Below are 17,032 nucleotides of genomic sequence, written 5' to 3' on the forward strand. Positions count from 1 at the left end.
TCCTTCATCTCTGAAGCCTTTTCTCTCACTCTCTCCTGTCAGCCTCTTTTGAAGCGGTCAGGCTGATATTCTCTGGCTGTTTCTAATATTTCTCAGACTTTATTTTTGTCCCTTTGAGCTCTTTACAATGACATTCAATGACAGCAATATTTCTTTGCTGTTTGTCAGATATTCAGTTCGGTGTCGGCTTCTGCAGTAAAAGCTCGACTTGTTTTCACTTGTCAGGAATTTATTTACTTCAAAAACATGTTTAGATCAACCATCTGAAACTACGTTTAAAGGTGCAGTGTGTAGGATTTGGCGGCATCTAGTTGGTGTGGTTGCAGATTGCAACCGACTGAGTACTCGTCCACTCACTCCTCCCTTTCCAAGACTGCGGTAACGTGAGCTGCCGAGTACAAAACCGTGCACTCTGCAGCTCACGTTACCGCAGATTCACATTCGAGTCGGAGAACTACGGTGGCCTTCAGGTAACGTAAAAACACGAAAGTCTCTCTCTAGAACTAGGGATGCATCAATACCACTTTTTTTCAAACCGAGGAAAAGTACAAGTACTTACATTTGGGTATTCGCCGATATCGAGTACCAATACGAGTACTTCTCTGTGCCAAAAGACCCTCGTTAACAGCAAGCTGGAGGGTGTGAGCGACACACGGCAGGCTGGGGAGTCCCACATACGAGGCAGTGCGCCGCCACCGGCTCTAGGTCGGCTTGGAAAGGCTCGGGGTGAAGGTGGCTTGCGGCCGCAGCTTTACAGCGCTCCCTGCCCGGACCTTGTGACACAGTGGACGAAGGGCACGCTGCGCCCTGTCTCCCCGCCGGGGAGGGACGGGGCCCCTTTCTCTCGGTGCGACTGTCGACCGGGGCGGACTGTCCTTAGTGCGCCCCAACCGCGTCGTGCCCCCAGGGCGGGGCTCGGACCACGTAAGAGGCGCCTGGGGTCTGTGGCGATGTCTGCAACCCACCCGACCCGTCTTGAAACACGGACCAAGGAGTCTAACGCACGCGCGAGTCAGAGGGTGCAAGCAAAACCACGTGGCGTGATGAAAGTGAGGGTTTTGCACGTTTCACCCGCACCGTTGGGGAGGTGGAGGTTGAGCGCGTGCGATAAGACCCGAAAGATGGTGACGAGAGGTTAATGTCAGGCTGCCGTAAAGTGGTATCGGTGCCGTAAAGTGGTATCGGTGCCGTTGTATCGGAGCCGTTTTGCGAGTACGAGGACGGATACATGAGCACAGTATGATACCTGATACTCGGTGCATCCCTGTCTAGAACTAGTGTTTGGTTTGTCCGTTCTGGTCGGGACCTTTGCTTGGTCACCAACTGTCAGTACAACAAGGCTTCTTACTTCACTGATTTCTAATTAGTTTCAGCTCAGTGGGTGATTATAATCTATTTCGTCATATACGCACAGAAAACAAGTCAGGCCGACAACGAAATGCTGTAAAAAAACAACAAGTGAAAGAAAGCAGCAGGAGCTTTAAATCACTTTGAGGCTACTTAATTCAAGAGACTGTTTGTGGATGCTGATTTATGAGGCTGTGAAAAGGCCCGTGCAGCCAGTTTATCTGTCTGTCGTCTCTTTTCTCCAAGAAAACTGTGTAAACATTTCAAACAGAGCCATTATCTCGCCGTTGGAAGTTTCAGAGAATTATCATATTTCTTTGAACTTTGAAGGGAACGTGTCATTTTACTTCCACGGCTCCGAAATTGGGATGTAGTGTGAGTTTGACTGAAGAGACGTCATGTATACAGTAGTTGTCATGGTACATATGGGGCTTCCATCTGGAGTGGGGATCTTGTGAACGGCTAGTGATCTGTACATGGCAAAATGTACATATTCATGCATAGACGCCTGTATTTGTATGCCGAGAATACACATTACAAAACATATTTTCTCATTATTGTGTATCTTACTGTATCTTAATGACATTAGTGACACTGCTGTGATTTTACGCAGCCTGCACACGCTCTGTAATTGTCCATTATACAGTTTTAATACTATTTTCTTCGTCTAGTCCATCCGTCTTTGTCATATTGAATCACAGGGAACATTGAGTCTTTCTGTACTGATCAGTTTTTTGGAGATAATGTTGCACAGATGAGGCGCAGATGAATATAGTTTGACAAAAAAGCATTGCAACCCACAGCAGTGGATCCCAACCTTTTTTCCTTGAATCCCCCCTTACTTTCATCGAGAAAAAAAAGGTCATAACGCTAAAAACAAATTACAAATCCTCAAACTAAATCCTCAATTTGCATAAAATGATTGAGTGTATTGAATGAGTTAGTCTATTAAATTAACTTTCTTTAATAAATAGAACTCCTCAGTTTCGTCAACATAAAGTGATGATGTTTTGACATACATACATATGATCTTTCTTTTGGTAATGATTTAATTAATTTACTTTATTACACGGCTTTGTTGAATACTTGATTTTGATTGGTTAATCACTGCATTCTACGGTCTATTATTTCTTTATAACAGACCGTTGCTATGTATAAAAGACCGTTGCCATGTATAACAGAACGTTGCCATGTATAACAAACCATTGCTGCCATGTATAACAGACCGTTGCCATGTATAACAGACCGTTGCTATGTATAACAGACCGTTGCCATGTATAACAGACCATTGTTATGTATACCAGACTGTTGCTATGTATAACAGACCGTTGCTATGTATAAAAGACCGTTGCTATGTATAACAGACCGTTGCTATGTATAAAAGACCGTTGCTATGTATAAAAGGCCGTTGCTATGTATGACAGACCGTTGCTATGTATAACAGACCGTTGCTATGTATAACAGACCGTTGCTATGGGCGCAGTTCTGATGTCGGACTCAAAGTCAAAGTACACGTCTAATACATTTTTCCCGATTCTGATTGGTCAATCACTGCGTTCTACGGTCTGTTATTTCTTTATAACAGACCGTTGTTATGTATACCAGACCGTTGCTATGGACGCAGTTCTGATGTCAGACTCTGGCGGACCGTTTTTGTGTCAAATTATTGATTTCTTAAATAAGTAGCCGTGTAATAAGCGTGATAATGTACAGCTAACGGGTCATCGTTGTGAAATAAACCCCTTCAGGGTGATGCTATTACCCAACAATGACCGGCTCGCTGTGCATTATCCCTTTCATAATAGGTTGGGATCCACTGCCTTACAGTATTTCAGGCTTTTGTTATCGCCTGACTGATCTCCCTCTTTAGGAGTACAGCCTGCATCTTGAGAAGCCGTCAGACCACAATTCATCCAAACCTACTATAAAGCTAATTACGAAGCATGAGCTCCCTTTAACTCTGACTTTCACGTCACTGGAGACCTTTTGGGTTTGCCCCGAACGTTTTAAAGAAATGAAAGCAAACCATATTTTGCTCATCAAGTTTAAAGACGTAGCGCAGCTTGTTTACAAATTGGGCAGAAATGAAAAAGTGCAGTTCAAGGGGTCAATATTTGCATTGAGAGGCTTCAACTTCAAATAGATTAGAATTAAAATTTAGCCTCAAAATGTTGTTGTTATAACCTGCCATGCTGGTTTTAGAAAAACATCATGGAGGAGATTAGCACAATGAAGACAAGGACAAATCTTTTAAGCAAACCAGGCTTATTGACTTAAGGCTTTTACATGCTGTACGACTTGTTAAATAATAAGTCAAATGTTTGTAGGCTCACCTTTAGCATGATACACCTCGAAGGTAAAGGGCACAACAACATTTGCACAGTGGAATAAGAGCTCCGGCATGTGACACCTCGGGTGTTGATCAGCAGCTCAGAGATAAACACTCAAAACCAGACGACTGAGAGTCTTTAAAGGGACATTATTCTTTATTTATTTAAGTTTTTTCCTCAGGTTATCTAGTTTCATATGATACCAGTACTTTCACCCTCAAGGAGCGGAAGAGGTACAAAACCCAGAGCATCAAATCAACACGTTAAGGTTATAGAGGGGTTTATGTGCTGGTCTGTTTCTTGGCAGGTGCAGTATCACCTTGAGGTTGCCAGGCAACCAGCATCAATTCAAAGAAGTCACTACAGCCGGCCAAGAAATAGTCCCGAGATAAAACATGTTGATTAATTAGCTGTTTCCATTCTTTATTCTAAGCGGCTACTGACTGTGGCCTTATATTTAACATCCGCGCATGAGTATTAATCTTCTCAATCTAACTCTGCACTGTAAAAAAAAAAAAGTTCTTACAGTCTTTTATTATATTATAGTATATTATATTATATTATAGTATAGTATAGTATATTATATTATATTATAGTAAAGTATATTATATTATATTATATTATATTATATTATAGTATTTTATATTATATTATATTATATTATATTATAGTATAGTATAGTATATTATAGTATATTATATTATTTTATATTATATTATATTATATTATATTATAGTATAGTATATTATAGTATATTATATTATATTATATTATATTATAGTATTTTATATTATATTATATTATATTATATTATATTATATTATAGTATTTTATATTATATTATATTATATTATATTATAGTATAGTATAGTATATTATAGTATATTATATTATTTTATATTATATTATATTATAGTATAGTATATTATATTATATCATATTTTATTATATTATAGTATATTATAGTATAGTATATTATAGTATATTATATTATTTTATATTATAGTATAGTATAGTATAGTATAGAAAGAAATACAAGAAATTTTACATTTTTTGTCTGTATTTCAAAATAACAGAAAAAAAATGTAATAATTACATGTTTCATTTGTAATTTATATGTAAATGGTCTTAGATTTACAGTATTTTTTGTGATCACAATCGTAATTATGTGTATTTAAGCTTTTCTTGATAATTTTTAAAGATAATTATTCTGTTTTTTAGAGGTTTATGACTCTATTTAACAATTAATTTATGTATATTATGTAAAAATACAGATTTTTTTTTGCAAAACGTCTGAGTTAATGTCAATTTGGGCTTTTGCAACGTAAAATTACATGTTTCATTTGTGATTTATATGTAGATTTACAGTGTATTACTCTAGTCTAACAATAAATATATGTTAAAAGTAAAATATTTCTTGTAAAATTACAGTAATAAAGGCTAATTATATAAAGATAATTACTGTTTTTACAGTTTATTTATGTTAATTAACGGACAGTATTTTTTCCGTTTTTTAACAGACATTTTCTGGCGCCCCTGCTGCCGGAAAATTTACGTTATTTTACACTTTTTACAGTGTAGGCAAGAAAGCAAATCAGGATATGTTCGCAAAACGTTGTACGTATTACTCCTCAGGATTCAATCCATATCTGTCAAACTAGCCTTGGACAGCTTGAAGGTTCACTCTAGACCTTGCAAACTGCAGTTTGATAAAAACAAATGAGTCAATATAATATTGAATTTGGTCTGGTACATCTCGGTGGGCGTATAGGCTATACTTTGCCCTGTCAGAGCTCTAAATTTCATACTGTATATGCACATATTCTGCTTGTTGAGTGTTGACTATGATCTAAATCTCTGTGTGTTGTTTGATGATCGTTTTCGGCCTCCAGCAACTGACCTTTGTGGATTTTCAGTGGTTGCCTGTTATTTTTAGCTGACCTATGCTGACTGACTGCAGAAAATAAACTCCTCTGTCATTCGTCACCTACTCTCTCAGTGTGGGCGGACACTGACTGATGATTTTAATGGAAAGAACAAGCAAGAGGGATACTGTACATTAAGTTTTAGGGGATATATAACAAGCCTTCTCTTTATATGGATGACCCAGCGAGCACACTCTACCTTTTGCTCATGTGACTGCTCACTCTCAGTCCCTTGGGTGCTGTGCCTTTCAAGATGATTGACAGCATCCCGCTAGGTTAAGTCAACATTTCTCCGCTGGATCAGTCAGAATGATGTTTCTCCCGGGGGGATTAAATTTCATATTTCATGTGCCACTCTAAGAAAAATGGCAAAAATCTTAGACGTACTCCCACATTTGTGACATTTCACATCAGCAGTGAGCAATGAAAGTGATTTGAAAAGGCATTGACTCAGCTTTTCCCATGCAAAGGATAAGATGAGAGTAAAATTACAGCTTAAAAAAGCTGCTACTCTCCTGTAAAACACACCGTAACATGCCCATATATACTGCAGCAGCCACTGGACACCTGCTGCCAAACATCCACTAAAAATCCCTTACATTTTCCCCACAACAATGTATAGTTTCTACGTTTGTCTTGGCGGAAAGAAGAGTATTTTTTTAGCGTGTTTTCTTGGTTGAAAGGTTTCAGCCACGATGGATGTCACTTCCTCATCTCATCTCCACCTCCCCTTTCACAAAACATGAATCGTCTGGCTCCAGTACAGTCTTTAATACATTTAAGTTGTCCAGTATCTAGATGGCTAGTGAACAGTTCATTAACTAAAGTGGATGCATTCACTGACCTATGCGGCTCTCTTGTTCACTCTGATTTATTGCATTTTGTATTGAAATTCTCCCCTTTACAGACATGCCCACTTTAAGATAATCACATGCCGTTTTATGCATGCAGTATAATTGCATTATTTTCTCCTATACTAAAATGGTGTGTTTGAATATTTCTGCATACTGGAGTCCCTAAACAGTCTTGTAATTGCATAAATTGGTTATCTCTGTAAAGCTGAGACTCTTGGGGATCCAATGAGTCCAACTGTATTCATGTGTGGTGACGTTAATCCCCATAGGAGACATTTCATTGTAGTGAGACCATATTTTGAAACGTGACCTCACTGTATAAAATGACCTGTGGTGACCTCTAGGATAATCACAGCCTCATGAAACTTTACAGCCACAAACTAGAGACCTAGAGCATTCAGAGGATGGATGGCTTTCCTAGCTAGATTGACAATAAGGGGGTTTCTGAGCAGTTTACACAACAGAAGTGCTCGCCATCTAATCGCCGAAAAATGCAATTCTTGCAGAAATCTCCAAATGTCAAAAGTTTTTGACACCAAATCACAGCATGACTAGCGTGTCTTAATGTGGTATTTTGGAGGGATTATTGATCATTTTGATCAATTCTTGAGTGGTAAAAAATGGTTAAATGTAGCACAAAATATGTGTAACAAATGCGATCAACACAAAAATTGCTGCAACAACTTATTCGACATAATAGAGCATGGGAATGACCATCATATACTTCTATCATAATGTTCTAAGCTGCATCCCAAATTAATCTTCAGGTTCTCAGCTTTCAGATGATGTACACCACTTCTATGTGACATCTACTGTTGACCTGCTATCTCCCCCTAAAGATCCCGTGTACCCCCCCTAACAAAGACAAAAATAGGTCTGTGAGAAAGAGGGTCGGAGTGGAAAAGGTTAATCTAAACCACTACAGTCCATGTTTGCTCAGCCAAAAATGTTGGAGACATTAGTGGTGGTAAAAGTACAGTGTGATATCTCAGACCAGTGAACAGTGAGGGTTGGATCCAAAACACAAACTGTGGCCGTAATATCCTGCTTTATGTTCCATCTCGACCCTTTAAGGTGAGACTGTGAAGCTTTTGAGAAAAGAAATAACACCGTCTCTTACAAGCAATGAAACACCTTCAGTACACTCAGGGGTTGCAGTATGCTGCTGATGTGTTGTAAGCTAATGTTAGATAGATTTTGCTGTGTCATAGCAAGAACTCTGAAGCTTTTGAAGTGACACATCCGCTCTCATGCTGCTGGAACAAATCTCACGCCAAGTAAGAGGAAGCCTCACAGCCACTTATTTCTTCATGTAAAATATATAGTTACATATGTTAAATAGGCTTTTCTCTGCACACAAGATTAAGTCTGAACTTCAGGCTTTTTTTTCACAGTTTGTGTGGCTTTAGTTGACAGACAAATCACCTTTAATGCAAATTCAGTTTTCTCTACAATTTCATATTTAATCAGTATAACAGTAGCACAAGCAACGAACAGTAATAAAGTCAGCAAACTTATTCAGTAAAATCAGTTGTAGCTACACAGAAATATCTGTGTCTCCTACATTTTTGGCTGAGCAAACATTGACTGTAGCGGTTTAGATTAAGCTTTTCCACTCCACCCCTCTTTTTCATAGACCTATTTTTGTCATTTTTAGGGGGGTACAGGTTTAGGGGGAGATCGCAGGTCAGCAGTAGATGTCACATAGGAGTGGTGTACATCATCTGAAAGCTGGGAACATGAAGATTAATTTGGCAGCGTAGAACATTATGATAGAAGTATAAGATAGTCATCTCCATGCTCTATTATGTCTGGGTTGATACCATTTGTTACACAGGTTTGGTGCTAAATTTAATAATTTTTATCACTCGAGAATTGATAAAAATGATGAATAATCCCTCCAAAATACCACATTAAGACACCAAGACCTTGAGGAACACCACAGAAAAAGCCATGCTGTGATTTGGTAGCAAAAACTTGCAAGAATTGCATTTTTCGGTGATTGGATGGCGAGCACTTCTGTTGTGTAAACTGCTCAGAAACCCCCTTATTGTCAATCTAGCTAGAAAAGCCATCCATCCTCTGAATGCTCTAGGTCTCTAGTTTGCGGCTGTAAAGTTTCCTGAGGCTGTGATTATCCTAGAGGTCACCACACTGTTGCCTCCTTCAGGTTTTATCCATCCACTACCCGCCAAAATATCTGCCTGCTTCCACACTCAATGATCTGACCGTTTTGAGTACAACATCCGGGTACTTCGAGTGCGCTGCATTTTGCCGAACTTCCCAGTGTGAATTCACTTATGCACTCAAAATAGTAAGTGTAAGTACGGAAGTACGCGGATTGAAGCACTCTGGAGGTCTAAATTTGATAACGTTACGCTACTGGTCATACCAGACCAAGTACAGCTGTAGCAGCCAAACTCCTGGGAGTACTGAAGTGAACAAGGGTGTGTTTTATTGCTAACAAAGTCAACTTTTCATTTGTTGTTTCTTCTTTAAAAGTTATGATCTCACATCAAGAAAAACTGAAATAGATACTTTCACAACAAAATTGATTGCAATGCAAAATCCATGCGCTTGTTTCATCTCTGTGTCTTTATCGTTGAAGTCTGTGCTCAGAGTGAAGCTCCTTTCTCTGTTTATGTCGAGCTTAATCAACACCTAATCCTGCTGCTTTGATGTCACACTGAAGGGCACGTTCATCTCTGGGAAACGAGGAAGCAACCTCAACCTCAAGGGGCTGCGTTCGACTTGATCTGAGAAATCCTTTGGAAGCTGTGAGGCATGTGTGATATTTCAAGCCGCTGTGCCTAAGTGCTGTCTTCATGTATTTTGGAGGTAACCAGCAAAACACATGTCATATCAGTCTTGATTTATAGTCCAAAAGTATGTTCACCTTTTCTTATTCTTCTCCCTGTCATCACACACATATTCCCTCACATCACCGAAAAGCAGCATCCTCTGCTTTCCCCTCCCGCCCCCCCGTTGGCTTACCGACTCTCTCAGAGAGCGGAGCCAGCAGCAGGCGGCCCCGTGCCACCGTGCCATGTGGCGCGGCCTCGGAGATCACCATTTTTATAATGAGGTGTCAGCGAGGATGACGGATGATGTCTCTCCTCTCCTCCTCAGTTTGGACTCCGAGGCACTTGGTAATCGGAGAGCAGAGGAAATGTGGGAGATGTGGGCAGAGTGACTGAGTCGCAGGTTTTTCCGTCTCTCCCGTTAACACAGACATCAGCCGTGACGCAAGCGCGCGGAGAGAAGTGCCACAGTCCCAGATATTACTGCCAGGATCAGCCTGATCTGCTGATTTCCTTGGTCTTAATAATCTGATTCCCTCTGAGTCATCGGCTCTGATCAACACCCTGTAATTCTATTATGGTTATTTGGCGCTGTGGGCCTGTAAAATTATATTCATTGCCTCTTTAAATGTACATTAGACCAGGTTGTGTCATTGCTGCCTCCTCTGCTGGCTTTCTTTGCGTCACTCTCTAAATGTCACCACGGCTTCATGTATGTTGTAGCTACAGGTGCGTGTTGCATATACAGAGCTCTGTTTATGAAACAAGCTTAGTAGGTCATTGTAAAGACATGATGACATGAAGCATTGTTTTCATTCACACAAAAGAATATATAATAATTTATATTTGACTGTTGGGCTGTTTATTTATTTACGGACTTGGACAGACGTTCGCTGAAAGCTATAGCGAGCTGTGTGTTTGTGTTCAGCTCAGTCTCGGACTGAACTAACTCCCCTCCAGTCTTTCTCCCTTTCTCTCGTATCTATACATTTATGAAGCAGATTCATTCTGTCTGAACACCCGACACTCTACAGCTCTTAGAGGCTCTACTTGGGCACAGAAGTGACAATGCCAACAATAGATATATGAAAATAGCACATTTTACACTGTTGAGAGGATACCAGTTTTATGTAGGTTCTCACCATAGACTGTTTTATAAGAAGTGTCGTGACATGACGTCAACCATTGGTTTGTGGACTGCCGCTTTCAATTCAATTCAATTCAATTTATTTTTGTATACCGTCAAATTACAACAGAAGTTATCTCTAATACAAGTAGGACTAATAACACAAAACCAATAGTGGTGGATGGAAAGAGTGATAATACAACGGAATTGATGTCATTGGGTCGTCCTCGGACGGGCTTTCAAGCGGAGTTTCCAGCTGTCTCAGTCCACCATACATCTGGCTAGCTCGCCAGCACTGTCCAGCATCTCTCCTCAGTACGTCCATGTGTGTTGGTGTGGGACGTCCCTGTGATTGATGCCCGTGTGTTGGTTCCCGCAGCATCAGCATGCTTGCTGGGAGTTCTTGATGTCTTTGGCAGTGATCAGCAGTGACCGGCTTTGAAGCCTCGAGTTCGGCATTTTTTTTCAGCCGCCATCGTGGTTTTTGTCCTTCGCCATCTCAGTTATTCGCAACCAGAAGTGACACGAGAGATTGGAGCTAAGTACAATGCTGAATAAGACATTTTAAGGCGACTAAAAAGGTTATAATTAACTTTCAAGAACTGAAAACACACTGTGAAATGGTTAAAGTTGTAAGACAAAAACACGGACAACTCCCAGACTGGACAACACCGTGGTAGCGACCTGTCAATCACAAGGTTGCCACGCCTTTTTGACTCTAAATGGAACCATAATTTACTAAATGAACATCATGCTGTATTGAAGAAGACTTGGAACTAGCGATTGAGACCCTAAACTTCATGTTTATAATGTTTACTGAGAGAGAGAGAAGTAGGCTAATTTCCTTAAAGACTTCTATACAATCAAACTTCTTTTTGCAACCCTATGTAGCCCAATGATTATGAATGTTTCTGCTAAAAGGTCATGGCAATCCATCCAATAGATGCTGAGATATTTCAGTCTGGACCAAAGTGGTGGACTGACATTGCCATCCCTGAAAAATGAATAAACGAAAACACTGTATTTAACCTTTCAACCGATGAATTCTTAATCGGTTGAAACACAACACCCTTGTGAATAATCCACCACCTCTACATGTAGGTCAACACATTACATCATTAAATCAAATACGTCTTAGATAGCTGGTGTTTACATGGCCAGATAAATGGAGAGTTTGAATCCAGACACTAATTATGACCTTACTTTTGTTCCGATTGTCAAAATGAGGAAAGACTTAATCAAATTACCAACCAATTACGGTTTGTGTGTGTGTGTGTGTGTGAACCGGAGGTATTCCCAGTGTGAACTGTGCAGGAGCTGCTGTTGTTTGATGTCTCTCAGGCAGACTTGTAATAGACTTGGGTGTGCAGCTGCGTTCAGTAATTATTTTATCCAGTCGGGTATTCCTAATTAGAAAATCATACTGATGGCAGGATGGAGATGAAATTAAATTCCATGAATAACGCTTAAAAGCTTTCCTTTGATTTCATCAGCCACATACATGACACCCGTGCACCTTACACATGAACAAATTAAACATTTTATAAATGATGTTGTCACCGTAATGATTACTGCTTCTGTAATTATCATGTTAATGAGGGCCCTGGTGATGGCGCTCATTATCGGTTATTGAGAAAATAGTCCCTTAATGTGATGCGGCTACTTTTAGAAACTCGCTAACGGCTCAGCATTGATTTATTTTTCAGCGCCTGTGAATTTCTCCTGGAGGGTTGTTCATGCAGTAGCGAGACGTTTCGTACTGTTGCTTCTTCACTTTGTCCCCAGTGGCTGTGGTTTACATTAAAAATAAACCAGCCAGATACATTTCTCATGACGCAGTATCTCAAACCTATTGAGATATAGTACATAGAGGTCTTATACCGAACACAACACACTCCGTACTGTTCGGAGACTGAATAAATCTTTTATGTAACTTCATGTTAGATGCTTGGGCTGTGTCTGAAATCTCAATACTCCCTATACAGTGAGCTGTTTTTGCATCTATAACATGCGGCATAGCTAGCAGCTACTTTTTTCTTTCCATTGTGGGAATTTTTGAGGAGAATGCAACTGTATAAAGTGGAAACATCTCTCCAAACTTTACTACTTTAAAGGGACTATTTGTAACTTTCAGAAATGCTTGTTAACAGCGACACCTGTGGCCGTTAAGTCAACGAAAGTCAGCGTCGGGATCGCTCTAAATAGACATGAACGAGCATCGTTTAAAACAGTGAGGCGACACACGTCAGCTAAAACCACAACATCACTCTATATTTCAGCTGCTTGGCAGTAATGTTAGCTGACCAGACGAAGGTCTCTCCATGAATCACTGCTGATCCTAGTGTTGGCTTTTCGGCTGAAGCAGGAAAAGCGGGTCGGTGCCTCGGCTGAAGCAGGAAGAGAAACGCTATCGCCTCCCGACTGCGCCTGCAGGGAGACAACGACGATAACGTTTCTCTCTGCAGAGCCCCGTCACTTCACAAGACACGGGAAACCTCTGTTGGTCTGGAGGAGCTGCAGCAGTTATTTCTGCACAAACGTCCACTGTACATTCACTAGATATTCTCAGAGCTACTAACTCTTCTGCAGTGTGGAGTGAGCGCGCATGCACGTCTAGAGGTGGAGCGAGACAGCGAGAACGCACGCGGTATGTGAGTGAAGACCAGCAGGCAGAGGAGCAGAGACCCGGCCACATGCAAACGTGCATGGGATTCCGACCCGGCAGATTTATACGCTTAAAAAGTTAGAAACAGTCCCTTTAAACAAGAGTTGCTGTGTAGTTGGTTGCACCAACGATAAATCCACAAACAGTGGTGCTCCGATTTGTTCCCCCTGCCGTGTCCTAACAAAGATATAATAGAGAGGCTTTATGGCTCCAGGCTATAAACGCGTCTAAATGATGCTGGTGACAGTTGCGTTGCTACTGATGGATGGCTAACATTACCTTGAATTGGAGGCTGCTGCAGTACAGTCATACATATAGCAGCACCAGTCTGTCGTCTCCAACTACAGACCAATCCGGCGACTGCTTTGAGTGTTTTGCCATCTAGCGCTGCCGCCATTACTGCGGTGACGAGTCGCACTGTTTGCTCACAGTATAACTGGGGCCTTTCAGCTGAAAGTGTCAGTGGTTGCTCGTAGTAACTTACGTGAATGTTGGCGTACATAATAAACACAGATGTGCACTGTTTAATTTATGATTTATATGTAAATGGTCTTAGATTTACAGTATTTTTTGTAATCACAAACGTAATTATCTGTGTTTAAGCTTTTCTTGATCATTTTTAATGATAATTATTCTGTTTTTTAGAGGTTTATGACTCTATTTTAACAATTAATTTATCTTAGAAGAAAAGGATTTCATGGAATTCTAAAAGTATTTCTTGTAAAAATACAGATTTTTATTATGTTAATTAACGGACTGTATTTTTCCGTTTTTTAACAGACATTTTCTGGCGCCCCTGCTGCCGGAAAATTTCCTTTATTTTACACTTTTTTCTTTTTACAGTGTGTTTCATATTAAAGTAAAGGTGTTAACAAAGGGAACTGTATATACAAAAGACATATATGGAAATAAGATTGATTGGATTATATTCACCAGAAGTATAAAACATGACATGTCCCTTATAAATTAAAAATAAAATACCACTAATTTATGAGGGAAATGTCTTTATTATTTGATTTTTGGGTTCCTGGGTGAAAAATGTAATAAATAATTCCTGTCAATGACAGAAAATCAAACATTTTACTGTCTTAATTTAGATATTTTCCAAAGTAAAAGTCCCTAAAAGTGTAGAATTCAACTTTTTCCCATGGTCTGGTGTTAAAAAAGTTAACAAAAATCGCAATAAATCGTAATATCAAATCACAATACTTGAAAAATCGCAATACATATCAAATCGGCACCCAAGTATCGTCCCAGCATCACTGAGATTTCATTGAAATGAATGACGAGGCTGGTGTTACCAGGCCTTTATGTTTGTCTACATGTTTGCATGCATTGCTGTAAATGCTGGACATTAAATCTGCTTTATAAAATCAGGAAAAATATTCAACCAATATTCAAGCCTCCTCTTTGGATCCAATCTTGCCATATTACCATAATTAACTACACTTTTAATTGCTCATAGATCATAAACATGCCGAAATCAGTCAAGAGGCTTTCAGCTTGATTATAAAGTGCAGTTTTAATTAGGCAGCAGAATGAGGATATTTCTAAGAGCAAAGTCAGGGTGACAGCGGAGGATGTTAGACACCATAAGAGCTCCTTATATAAAGATTTTTTTATCTCTTTTTCTGCCCCACAGTGCCGCACTTCCTTCGGAGTAAAACTTCAAAGTCCTTCTGAAGCTGCACGAAATGGCAAAATGTGAGAAGAAATCCTCATGCGTAAGAAAACATGTAAGTAATCAGAGTAAATTAAAGTTAATTTTGAATGTATTAGGTTCCCATGCCCTTTGCTGGTTTCAAGATTTAAGCTTGAGGCGTCAATCACAGAAATAGATTTCCTCCAGAGGACATCCTCCATCTGTTAGAGTCTCATGACGATTGTGGTTGAATTGTGATTCTCAAGGAAAACAGTGCAAGATTGAGCCGTCTTTTTGGTGGTCGGCTCGACTCAAACACCTTTAACACAGAAAAGGAAGGAGAGCCAAAAGCCGAGAGTATAAACCTGTTCTACTGACACGTCTTCACACTTCCCTCCGGAAATTAATGCACATGAACGCTTGCCAAGCACAGCAAGCTGTTGGTCCCGGCTCGGAGATGGCTAGGGCCGACAACACAAACGCCAAATGAAGTAGGTAAAGTCCAAACCCATTACTATTAGCTCCCATAACACGAACCGAGTGATTGCTTTCTGCAGTAAAACGCGACTCTGTGCCAATACAATCAGCAAGCAGAAAATTGCTGGGAGGTAAGAGTCTCATAAATTGTCATATTGGGAGTCCAGTCTTGTCCATGAGAAATTAGAATCTATATACACAGTATATATATGTATGCATGCCCATACATGCCATGCAGGGTTTCATTCCCATGCACTCGGAGCCATATGCTTTGAATTGTAACTCTAATTGTTGCCGCCCCCTCTCAGCTCTTCTCAAGCCAGCCAGCCCATGTGTTTTTATAAGGAATATGTCAGACTTTGTACCGTGGAAACTGTTCTTTTCACTTCAGTTACTTAGCAACTAAATGACATATCTCGCTAAAGAAAAAAAAACCTCAATAGTGAGAAAAACTTCAGGACATCACAGCGATAAATCTGGCCGACGTGTCCAAGGTGGGAGTGTCGTCCCTGAAAGTTCTTCCTCCCACAATGGGCCATTAGCGCTGTTAGCACATCCTCCGTTGGTAATGGGAGTCATTAGAGCCATCAAGAGTTGAAGGACAAGAATGACAGCTGGGCTGCCAAAGTTTAATTTTGGCTGCTTCGAATGCCATTCATCCGGCTGCGTGTCGTGTCACAGACAAGTTTGCTCGCTGACAGTAACAGTCAGGAAGGTTGAATGACTTTACTTGAGTGAAGGAAGTTGTACAACGAGTCTGTTACAGAGTGACTGACTGAGTGATGAAGTTACATGATTGGTCGGCCGAGTGTTCCTCATTGGCTGTTGCTCTTTCAAGATGAAAAGGCGGGGAACTGTCCTAATATGTGATGGATAAACGGTTATAATAGTCAGCTAAAAGTAATGGATAAACAGTTGAAATAGTCAGCTAAAAATGAGCTTAAAGTAATGGATAAACAGTTGAAATAATTAGTTAAAAATAAGCTAAAAGTAATGGATAAACAGTTGAAATAGTTCGCTAAAAAATTGCTACAAATAATGGATAAACAGTAGAAATAATTAGTTAAAAATAAGCTAAAAATAATGGATTAACAGTTAAAATATTTAGCTATAAAATGAGCTAAAAGTAATGGATAAACCATTAGATGAATAAACTAATAATCCTGGCTCATTAAAAACCCGAGGTATGTATTTAAGTGTTAATATCTGACTCCTGTGTGCTGTGTTAGAGGTTAACTGATCAGAGGGAATGGACACAGACGGCACCAATACCATTAGTTTGTTACCAATCAGACAAGCGCATGTTGGTAACGAGGATAAAGACACAATAAGCTCCAGAGAAAAGAGATTTTTGTGGTCGATATTTCGGCCTTTCACCTGCCCGGGTTGGTTTCATCAAACCCCTTTCCGTCTTTCATTCTCTCCCTCTCTGAAAGCTGACCTTTCACAATGCGTCCTTCACCCTTTGGATCAATATCACTCTAAAGGTGAATTGAAAACCTCTTATTACATCTGAATTAGCCTCTCAGGACACAGAGAGGTTACCTTTCATCAGTACGCCATGTTCTGCTCACGTTATTATAAGGTGTGAAATGCACAGAAGCAAGAAAATAGAATAATACTTCATGGCCTGAAGGCTTTTATAGCTCACACACTGGCTTTCTTAACACAAGCGCTCTGCATGGTGGGCTGAAAATACCTATATATATGCTCCAGGGTCTGGAAATGGGAAACATTACTTAAGTGTTGCATTGAATCAGCAATGCAGCAACATCCAACGTGGATTTATTGAACAATACAGGAGGAAATGTACAAGTATTTTTGATTCCTTTAGGCTGTTAGGACACAGGGTTCCTGTTGCTCAA

At 39.9% G+C, this 17,032-nt stretch overlaps 1 long non-coding RNA gene across 1 annotated transcript in view; it reads left to right on the forward strand.

The window, feature by feature from the left end:
* LOC119483590 overlaps window positions 1–16,061 on the forward strand; it is a 28,406-nt gene extending 12,345 nt beyond the window's left edge. The window contains exons 2-3 of the long non-coding RNA XR_005205746.1: window positions 9,149–9,294; window positions 14,691–16,061. This is a non-coding gene — a long non-coding RNA (uncharacterized LOC119483590). The remainder of the gene's footprint in view (window positions 1–9,148; window positions 9,295–14,690) is intronic.
* Window positions 16,062–17,032: the final 971 nt, after the last annotated feature.

Source organism: Sebastes umbrosus, chromosome 24, assembly GCF_015220745.1.
Source record: "Sebastes umbrosus isolate fSebUmb1 chromosome 24, fSebUmb1.pri, whole genome shotgun sequence".
In the NCBI taxonomy this organism is placed as follows: Eukaryota; Metazoa; Chordata; class Actinopteri; order Perciformes; family Sebastidae; genus Sebastes; species Sebastes umbrosus.